At 39.0% G+C, this 10,070-nt stretch overlaps 1 non-coding gene across 1 annotated transcript; it reads right to left on the reverse strand.

Annotated features, from left to right (window-relative positions):
• Positions 1–458: 458 nt before the first annotated feature.
• On the reverse strand, positions 459–565 carry LOC141636539 (small nucleolar RNA R71). The gene has a single exon (XR_012541145.1). It is a non-coding gene; the product is annotated as a small nucleolar RNA R71 (small nucleolar RNA).
• Positions 566–10,070: the final 9,505 nt, after the last annotated feature.

The following is a 10,070-nucleotide window of genomic DNA, read 5'->3' on the forward strand; positions in this document are numbered from 1 at the left end:
AACCAAACGCTATTGAGTTCGTCAACCCTTTTGCAAGAGAAGGTGAGGAGAACCCAACACAAAATCCAACACAAAATCAACCCACAATACCTAAATTTTCATCACATTCCGTACCAACCGAGAATAACCTACCCAATGGTACTCCCACACCACAACACTTCACCGGAAATTTCATTGCCAAATCCGCATTTATCCAATTAGTCGAAAGAAGCCAATTTGGGGGGATGCCTAGTGAAGACCCTCACTCTCACATGGAGACTTTTTGTGACTATTGTGATGCGATTTCTCAAATCGGTGTAACTCAAGACCGAATTCGGTGGGTCTTATTTCCTTTTTCTCTAATTGGCACCGCAAAACAATGGTTGAAAGGCATTGATAAGGCTACTCTCGGAATTGACTCTTGGAAGAAATTTGCTCTAGCTTTCTACAAAAAGTTCTACCCACCGGAAAAGACTAACATGCTAAGAGCTCAAATTACGGGCTTTAAGCAAAGAGATGAAGAATCTTTGTATGAAGCTTGGGAGCGATTCAAGGGAATTTGTCGCTCATGTCCTCATCATGGACTTAGCGAGTGGTTCTTGATACAACAATTTTGGAATGGTCTTTATGAAGACTCAAGAAACATTCTCAACATGGGATCAAATGGTATGTTCACCGAAGTTGACGATAATCAAACTTGGAACAAGATTGAGGAAATGGCGGTCCATAATTCACAATATAGTAGACCTCGCAAGGTTACTAGAGGAGGAAAGCATGAAGTGGACTCTATTACTCAATTGGGTGCTCAACTTAGTGCTCACATTGATAAAATCAATTTGAAGTTCGAAAAAGCTATGGCTAGACTTGAAGAAGCCTCAAAATCACCAAAGCAACATGTTAATGCCATGACGGCATCTTCATCAATCCTAAGCGGGATATGTGAGAATTGTGGAACTTTGGGACATGACCAAATTGAATGTAGAGGAAAAAATGAACAAGCGAATGCTTTTCAAGCATACAAGAGTGGTACTCCTTATTCAAATTATTACAATGAAAACACCAAATTCCACCCAAATCTCTCATACAAAAGCCAAAATATTCAAAACCCTCAACCAACATACACCCCACCTCCCATGAGAAACCAAAATCAAAGACCCTTTTACAACTAAAACCAAACTCTATATAATCAACAAAATGATCAAGGTTTTGATGTCCAAAAAGCGGTCCTCCAAATGCAAAAGAATCAACAAGAGTTTTTCACTCAAATGTAAAAGGATAGTCAAGCAAAGGAAATCACCATCAACAACATCCTAGCCCACACCAAAATGTTGGAAACCCAATTGACTCAACTAGCATCTTCAAGTTCTCAAAGACAAAAGGGGCAATTACCACCTCAAAGTAATCCTCCAAGACATGAAACGGTTAGTGCCATTCACTTGAGGAGTGGTACGAGGTATGAAGTACCAAAGAAGCAAGTTGAGGATGAAGTTGTGGAAGCTAGTGACAAAGAAGAAGTTGTGCAAAACTCCAAGGATGGAGAACCATCAAAAGAAGAAGTTTAAAAGAAAAGTGAAGACAAGGCCAAGGAGAAGGAACCCATTGTGATTAGACTTCCTTTTCCAAGTCGTCAAGCTAAGCCCAAATTTGATGACCAACTTGGAAAATTTATGGAAATTATGAAGAATTTGGAAGTCTCGATTCCTTTTACGGAATTAATCAATCACGTGCCGGCCTATGCAAAGTACATGAAGGACATCCTTACGAAAAAGAAGTCGATCCGGAAGCTTGAGACTATCACCTTCACTAAGGTGAGTAGTGCAATCCTTCAAGGGAGTTCACCTCCGAAACTTAAAGATCCGGGAAGCTTCTCAATACCGTGTACCATTGGCGACACAACGATCAACAAAGCCCTATGTGATATAGGGGCTAGCGTGAGTGTTATGCCGTATTCGATGAGTAAAAGGTTAGGGATGGGAGAACTTAAATGTACCAATATCACACTCTAAATGGCCGATAGATCGACGAAAACACCATTAGGGATATGGGAAGATGTTCCCGTAAGAGTTGGAAAATTTTTCATCCCGGTGGACTTTGTCATTGTTGACATGGAAGAAGACTCCAATATTCCAATCATTCTAGGGAGACCTTTCTTGCATACCGCGGGTGCGGTGATAGATTTGAAGCATGAAGAGCTCACTCTAGAGGTGGGACATGAGAGCATAACTTTCAATCTTGACAAGACCATGAGAGCTCCCCGTTTACATGAACCATGTTTTATGGTTGATCATTATAGCCGGAAGGATGATAGGAAGAAGTCGGAATTTCAATGGAAAAAGAAAGTTGATGATGCTCCATCAAAAGAGCAAGTGAATAGCAACAAAGAGAGCTTGAAAAGCTCGCCCATGACAAGTGAAGAGGATGGCCTCATTGGCCAAATCAAGAAAGGAGGAGAGTTGTCTCTATCAACTCAAGAGATTTTTAATGAGCAAGTAGACGAAGTTTGTGGTCTTTGGGACGATGAGTTTGAAGGGATTTTTAATCCCTACATTGGTAATGCTATCGATCAAGACCAACATGAAGGACAACAAGTGCAAAGATCTATGGAGGATCTTTATCATGATAATGAACAAGCTTTTGACTACTTCTTCAAGGTGTTGAGTAACATCAACAACACCTTGGCCATGCCCCCATGACATCTCACTAAGGATGATAGTTTGGTGGAGTCCTCTCCAAACCACCATTTTTAAATATTTCTAACTCCGTAACTTGCATTTTAATTCTTGAATTGCATTTTTGTCATTTATGGATTTTTGTGCCTTGATCAAGATATTCATAATTTTTTAGAGAAGTGAGGGAGGGACTAATGATTTTATTGATGTGTAGTGCTTTAACTTAGTGTGGGGATAGCAATTGCCTAGGCTATTCATGCCTTTGTACTGTCCCTACAATGAAGAACACGGGATTTGAAGAATGAAAATGACACGGGATATGCAAGTGCACGGATGGACCTGAATCCGGGTAGACCAGGAGGAATCCAAGCGGCTTAACGGGTAATCCGCTCGTCTTACAGGAATCCGAGCATCTGTAAAGGAATCCGTCCGTCTAAATGAGCTGCAAAAATCAAAAATCTGGTCTGTAAGAGAATCCAAGCATCCCAGCTGAGAAGAGGCTCGTCTGAAACTGGCCGCTCGTCTTTATAGAAAGACGCTCATCTTTTTGCCAGTGCAGATTAAGAAAAGTTCCTGTAAGAGAATCCGCTCGTCTTTGAGGAAAGCTGCTCGTCCCACATTCAGAATCCGCTCGTCTTCTTTAAAAGACGCTCGTCTTTAGGCGAGTTTTACTGAAGCCAATTCGAGCAGAATCCGAGCATCCCGACAGGAATCCGCTCGTCTTCCCCTGCTGTTCTGAATTTTTTGGGTGTTTTAATACACCTTACCACATTCATTTCATTCATTCATTCATTCAAACACTACCCATAAACCCCAAAACCTCAAAACCTTCATCCTCTCCATCACCAAAAACAAGATTTCCTCAACCAAATTCAACAAAATCAAATTCAAACTTCCTCAAAACAACAATTAATCACTCCTTTTGCAATAATAATTGATTCAAGCACCAAAATCTTCAACCTTTGAGTCGATTTTTGAAATACAAAGAAAAATCTTTTCATCTTAAATCGATTTTGGTATAATTAGAAATTGCAGATTCTCAATCTTTTCTTGGTGTAATCGACAATGGCAAGAACAAAAGGAGCAACAAAGGCACTCAAAGCAAAGACACTTTCGAAAAGGCAACAAAGCCTTCAAGCAAGGAAAGCTTCAATGGCTATGGTGGTTTCTAATGCAAACTTGGAAGTTCAACAACAACAAGATCCTCCCTTGGAAGCAACAACAACAACAACTCCGGAAATCGCTCAATTATCCAACTATCCGGAGGTAATTTTCATTTCCAACTCCCATAGGGATACATTTGACAAGTATGCTAAGAAAGCCATTTTGCCCACCAAATTCATTTGAGAAGATGCCTTGAAAAAATTGGGTGTCATTGAACAAACAAAAGCCTTCTTTGAAGCCATGTGTTTGGGTAAATTGTTCACCACAAGAGAATTGACATACCCCTCCCTTACCTTGGAATTCTTAAGTTCATTGAAAGTGACTAAGGTAGAGACTAGAGAATACATCGAGTTTCGTCTTGCGAATGTGAATAGGCGCATCACCTTTGATGTTTTGGGTAAGATATTAGGCCTTAGTGATACACCATATTATCACAAGATGCCCGAAAAGTATGACCCCGCTCCTCTTTGGGAGGCAATTTCCGGGAAGAAATTTGTGAGCTTTCATGCTTGTCGCGCTCTATTAGTCCACCATCCGGGCATTAGAGTGTGGCACAAGGTGATCGGGAATACTATAATAGCAAGAAAAGGCACTAATCACTTTACCAAGCTCGATTGTGTTCTACTTAAGTCGGCCTTAAATGTAGGAAGGGAATTCACTAAGCCCTACAATGCTCTAAGGCTTTTGATGGAAAGATGGCTTAATGTCGATTGTGGTAAGGAAGGCACCGCTCATATTGTAAATGGAGGTCTAGTTACTCTCTTGGCCAATCACTTTGATCCAAATTTCAACAAGGATAACACCTATGTGGCGATCAAAGGGGGTCATCTCATTGACATGGATGCCATGATTAACAAGTATAAGTGGGTCAAGCATAATTCTCTTCACACCAACTATGGGTGGCTAACCAATGATGCTAGATCCTTCACTTTGCCTTCCAAGATATGCCGATTGAGTGCCCACCGAACAAACTACCTTCTTCCACTCTCCAAGGGCGCCGAGTACATCATCCATCAACAAAGGGGCGAGATTGAAGAGCCCTCCTTGAAGTGATCATTATTTGCGCACATTTAGTCCCCTAATTGAGAAACCTTCCTATTTGCTTTTCTAGCGCATTTCGTATGTTTTGTAGAAAAAGAGATAATAAGGCAGAAATTCCCGCCTTTCGTGCATATTTGGAAGCTTATTGATGATATTAGATGGACTAGTATGAAGAGGAGGCAAGAATGATGACCAAAGATGTAGGAATAAAGTGTATATAGAAGGATCAAATGGTTAAAAGTAAGAATGACGAGAGGAAAGGCATTACGAGAAGAAATCGCTCAAAAACTGAACCAAGGGTTGCTCCCTTGGCTCTGAAAATATGCTAGATGGAACGGCTTCGAAAAAACAAGTGATCTAGACTTTTGAATCACTCCAATAGGAGTCCGAATGAGAAAATGACGTCCGTTTTACAATCCGAGCTCAAACAAAGAAATTGTTCGTCAATCCGCGCGTCCCGAGACTGAAGAAGCTCGTATTCCCCAGAAGACGCCCGTCTTCCCCACAAGACGCCCAGGCATAACCTCCAGAAGACGCCCGTCTTCCCCACAAGACGCCCGAGCAGCAGCTCCAGAAGACGCCCGTCTTCACCCCAAGACGCCCGGGCACAGACCACCGAATCCGCCCGTCCCGTGCTAAAGACGCCCGGATTCCAAGACAGACCAATTCGTTTCTTCAAGCTTCAAGAAAGATGCCCATCCTTCCAAAAAGACCGGCGTTTCCTTAAGTAGGGACTTAATCCTCATTTAAGCCCTTAGTTAACCCTAATTCTTACACCTAATCCCCACTAATATACCCCATTTGTAATAATCAAACCATCAAGTTTTATTAGATTAGAATCAAGTTTTCCTAGATTAAATCAAGTTCTCTTAGATTAGATTAGGAGTAGATTAGAATAGATTATCATTTAATCTTTCCACAAATTACACATTAATCTTTCCTTAATCATTGTTCAAGTTTATTATTCAAGTTTATTATTGGGTAATTGAAGATTATTGGGTTTATTGGAGATTGACAACCTTCCATCAATCATCAAGTTCTTCTATTTTTTTTTTGCTTTATTATTTGGATCATCTTAAGTTGGTATAATTACTTTACTCTTTACTCTTTATTGTTCATTTCTTCATTCCATTATCATGTTTATACTTGTTGTGATGATTGACACCATTAATGACATGTTTCCCATGATAATGAGTGAGTAGTCTCTTTTAGCTAGGATTAGTGGGTAATTAGGGGAAACCAACATGGGGATTGATTCATGCTTAATCTAATATGTTCACATGATTAAATTACTTGCTTGTTATGATGTCAACTTTATGCACATGTTATGTTTGATGAAATGCTAAGCCTATGAATCCTTGCATTTTTACCATCTCTTATCTACTCAACTTGACTTGTAAGATATAAACTAACTCGAGTCTTATTAGACCATGCATAGAAGTTGAATAGGAGGAAAGTAAGTCGACTTGTAGGTGTTGTACAATCTAATCGATTCGGCTCCGGCTCCCAACTCTTCCTATAAACCGTAAGACATAAACCAACTCGGTTTCTCCACAACATTAATTTCTTGTAACTTCGTAAACATGTTTGTATGATCAACACCATGAATCCCTTATGAACCCATGACATCTTAGTGCTTTTAGTCATTTGTTTACATTTCCTAGTTCATTGTTTGCTTTACTTTGTTACTTTCACTAGTTTAGAATACAACTACAAACCCCATCAATTGTGACACTAGCACAAATTGAGATAGATAGACTTAGAACCCAAAGCACACCGTCCCATGGATCGACCTCGACTTACCGCTAACTAGTTGTTCGTTGAGTATTATAAATGTGTTTGATTGGGAAACCCGACGACATCGTTCCCATCAAAATGGCGCCGTTGCCGGGGATGGTGCTATGTGATTAAGTTCTTGCTTGTTTGTCTGTTTTGATTTTGCTTTAACCTTGAGGAACTTGTTCCTCAAGGATTATTTTTACCGTTTTCTTGTAGTTTCCTTGTTTGTAGTTATATCTTTGTCCTAGTTATGATGATGACCGAAGGCTTGGCACATGGAGTATGTGGTGAATCTTTTGAGTATGACTACCATGGGTATGGGGAGTTTGTGGAGCAAGATAAAACAACCGTACCTTACAACTCATACAATGAAAGTCCTAACCACTACCCCAACTTTTCTTACCAAAGCCCCCACATCCAACATCCACAACAACCACCCTCCCAAAACCCAATTTACAATCAATGCCAAATGTCATCCTACAATGAACACCCATACCACCAAATTCCCATGTACCCACAACAAGAGAATGAGCATAATCTTGACATGCAAAGTGTGGTTCTCTAAATGTTAAGGGACCAACAAAATCTCTTCATGAAAATGCTAGAAGAGAGCCAAGCTAGGCACAATGTTCTCAAAAACATTGTTACTAATGGTGAGAAGTTGGCAAATCAAATTGCCCAATTGGAAGCCACCCAAATGCTAAATTAAGAAGAAGGGGAAGATAATGAGGGTGAAGAAGAATTTGGATGGCATTATGAAGCTACTCTTGTGAATCCACCACCACCTCCTAAATTCATATGTATTGAACACCCCATATTCCAACTTGTACCTAACTTTTCAAACATTCATGATAGATGTGAATATGAAGATATTACTTTTGAGGAAGGGGAGTGCTTGATTGATTATGGACCAAGAGTGGATGATAAATTGACGCATGATGAAGTTGGAGAGGAGAGCAATGGTGAATATGAATTAGAGCCCAATTATGAGACAAGCACTTTGTCTAAATTGCCTCATGTATCTAGCTCCCACACTAGTCTTGCTTCTCCAATTTGGGACACCTATGATGATGATGAGGAAGACCTACCACCACAATTTCCCTCTATGACCCATGTAGAGGAAGTGTGTTCCCTTAACACTTATGGGAGTGGAGGTAAAACTTTGAAAGAAGAGGTTGATGAATTTGAACTTGCAATCTTTGGGGAATTGAGAGGTCAAGAGGAAAACTATGATGTTGGCATCTTTGATCATAGTTGGGAAGAAATAGAAGCTCTTTTCTTTGGAAATGGTTCAAGTTCTAAGGAGGGTCAAGAAGAAAGTGAAGACAATGAAAGCATGAATGACCTCAATGGTGAGAAATTGACTCCTCCACATCTTATCCTTCAACTATCCCCTCATCAAAGAAATGAGAACTCTCCTTCTACTATTTAAGGATTGATGAATCAATGCTCTATCATCATAGAATTTGAAAGAGATGGTAAAGATTGGAAGCCTCCGGATGAATATGGGCAATACTTCATACCTGGTATTGACAAGAATCGTGGGCTTGTTGGTTTGAAGCATTGTAAGAAGCCAAGTGCCAAGGGCAAAACAAATGGGAGAGTGTTTGGCAAGTTCTATTCCAAGCCAAGATGGCTAAACTACGTTTTGACATCGCCAATTTCCTATATGTGCTTATATGAAGCCCATTCAAAAGCCTTTGACCGGTTGTTGAGTGCATTAAGCAACATGGACAACATCAATAATCATGGCAACAAGGAATGAGTTTGGTGGACTCCTCCCTCAAACCACCATTTGTAAGATACCCTTTCCTTTCACTTTGCATTACATTTACACTTGCATTTAGTTATTTACATATACATTTATCTTGCATTTGTATTATATTTCATATTGCATTTACATTAGTTAGTTCATATAGTATAGTTTGCATTGTAATATATCTCACATGATTCATGTAGATAGTTGCATATAGATTAGAATTCATGCATAGTCACTAATGGCCAAACCTATTCATTTCTACACTAGAAATAATGTTTAAATCGGTATGGGGAGGTTTGATCATAGGTGACCATAATAGACTAGAAAACATGCATCATATAATATAGTTTAGATTGCATTCATTTGTTATATATGTCATATAGAATTGCATTTAGTTAGAGCATGCATTCATTCATATCATATCATTGCCTTTGTACTTTATTTCAAAAAATCAAAAATTCAAAAACATGTATTTCCTTTTTATTCCTACTCCTATATTTACATTGAGGACAATGTCCAAAATAAAGTGGGGGATGAGAATTTATATTCCAAAATGCATAAAAATTGAAATATTTCGAAAAATCACAAAAATATGTTTTTTAATTTCATAAAACAAAAATCCATAAAAATTTAAAAATTTGAAAAACCAAAAACATGTTCTTTAATTTAGCAGTGTATAATATATATACTTGTGCTTTTGTTCTCTTCTCACATAGATACAACACTACATTTGAGGCATTAGCAAGGGAAAATGAAGACCGCTTGGTATGATCGTTCTAATCTCTATTTCCCTTCCATTTCTTTTTCATTATATGAGGAGGATGGGCTTACATGTCAAGGAGGATGTGGTGTATTTTGTTGTTGTAGTTTGTGTATCTATGTGTTGTTAGGAGTTGCATTTAGTTTATATGACATACTAGTTGGTAGAAGCATATGCATTAGGATGTATATATGATAGTTGCATCATGGCATGTAGTTTGCATGTTAGAAAAATTTTGTGAAACCGTCTATTTTGGAAGCTTGACAAGTGTATATAGGCCCTAGTAGATGCTTTTTCTTCTCAAGACTTTGCTTGTTAGAATACTTGTAAAACACCCTAAGATGTGTCATGCTAGTATCCTTTGACCCATGGATTAAGGCCTAGTCAAGAGTACCTTGTGGTGTGATAACTCCTTGGCTACCGTTTATTCCAAGGTGACCCTTGAAACCATGCATCCATCCATCCATCATCCATGTTCTACCATATTTTTGTCATCAAAGGGAATGGGCACAAAAAGAAATTGATTTGAGTTCAATGAAATGAAAAGTGAAAGAAAGTTTGCAAAAAAATGCATCAAATGAAAAGAGGGGCAAAAATAGAACTCCTAAAGTTTCAAATATAAGCCACCCTCACTACATATGGGGTGACTTTGAAAATGTTCAAAAGAAATGCAAAGAAAGTTGTCAAGTGTTGAAATGCCAAAAATCAAAAAGAAATGGCAAGAAAGTGTTCTCAAATGTTATATGCCACATGAAATTGGGGGGGGGGGGGGGAAACAAAAATGAAAGCAAACTCCCGAAGAGAAACTCAAATATCTATTGATCCCTTTATCCATCGTATCCATTTTTGTGCATGGTAGAGAGGGGACGACCCTTCTTCTTATCTAGGCAAGAGGGGGAATTCCGCGATCCTCCAGTGT

This window comes from Silene latifolia, chromosome Y (assembly GCF_048544455.1).
Source record: "Silene latifolia isolate original U9 population chromosome Y, ASM4854445v1, whole genome shotgun sequence".
NCBI classification, from domain to species: domain Eukaryota; kingdom Viridiplantae; phylum Streptophyta; class Magnoliopsida; order Caryophyllales; family Caryophyllaceae; genus Silene; species Silene latifolia.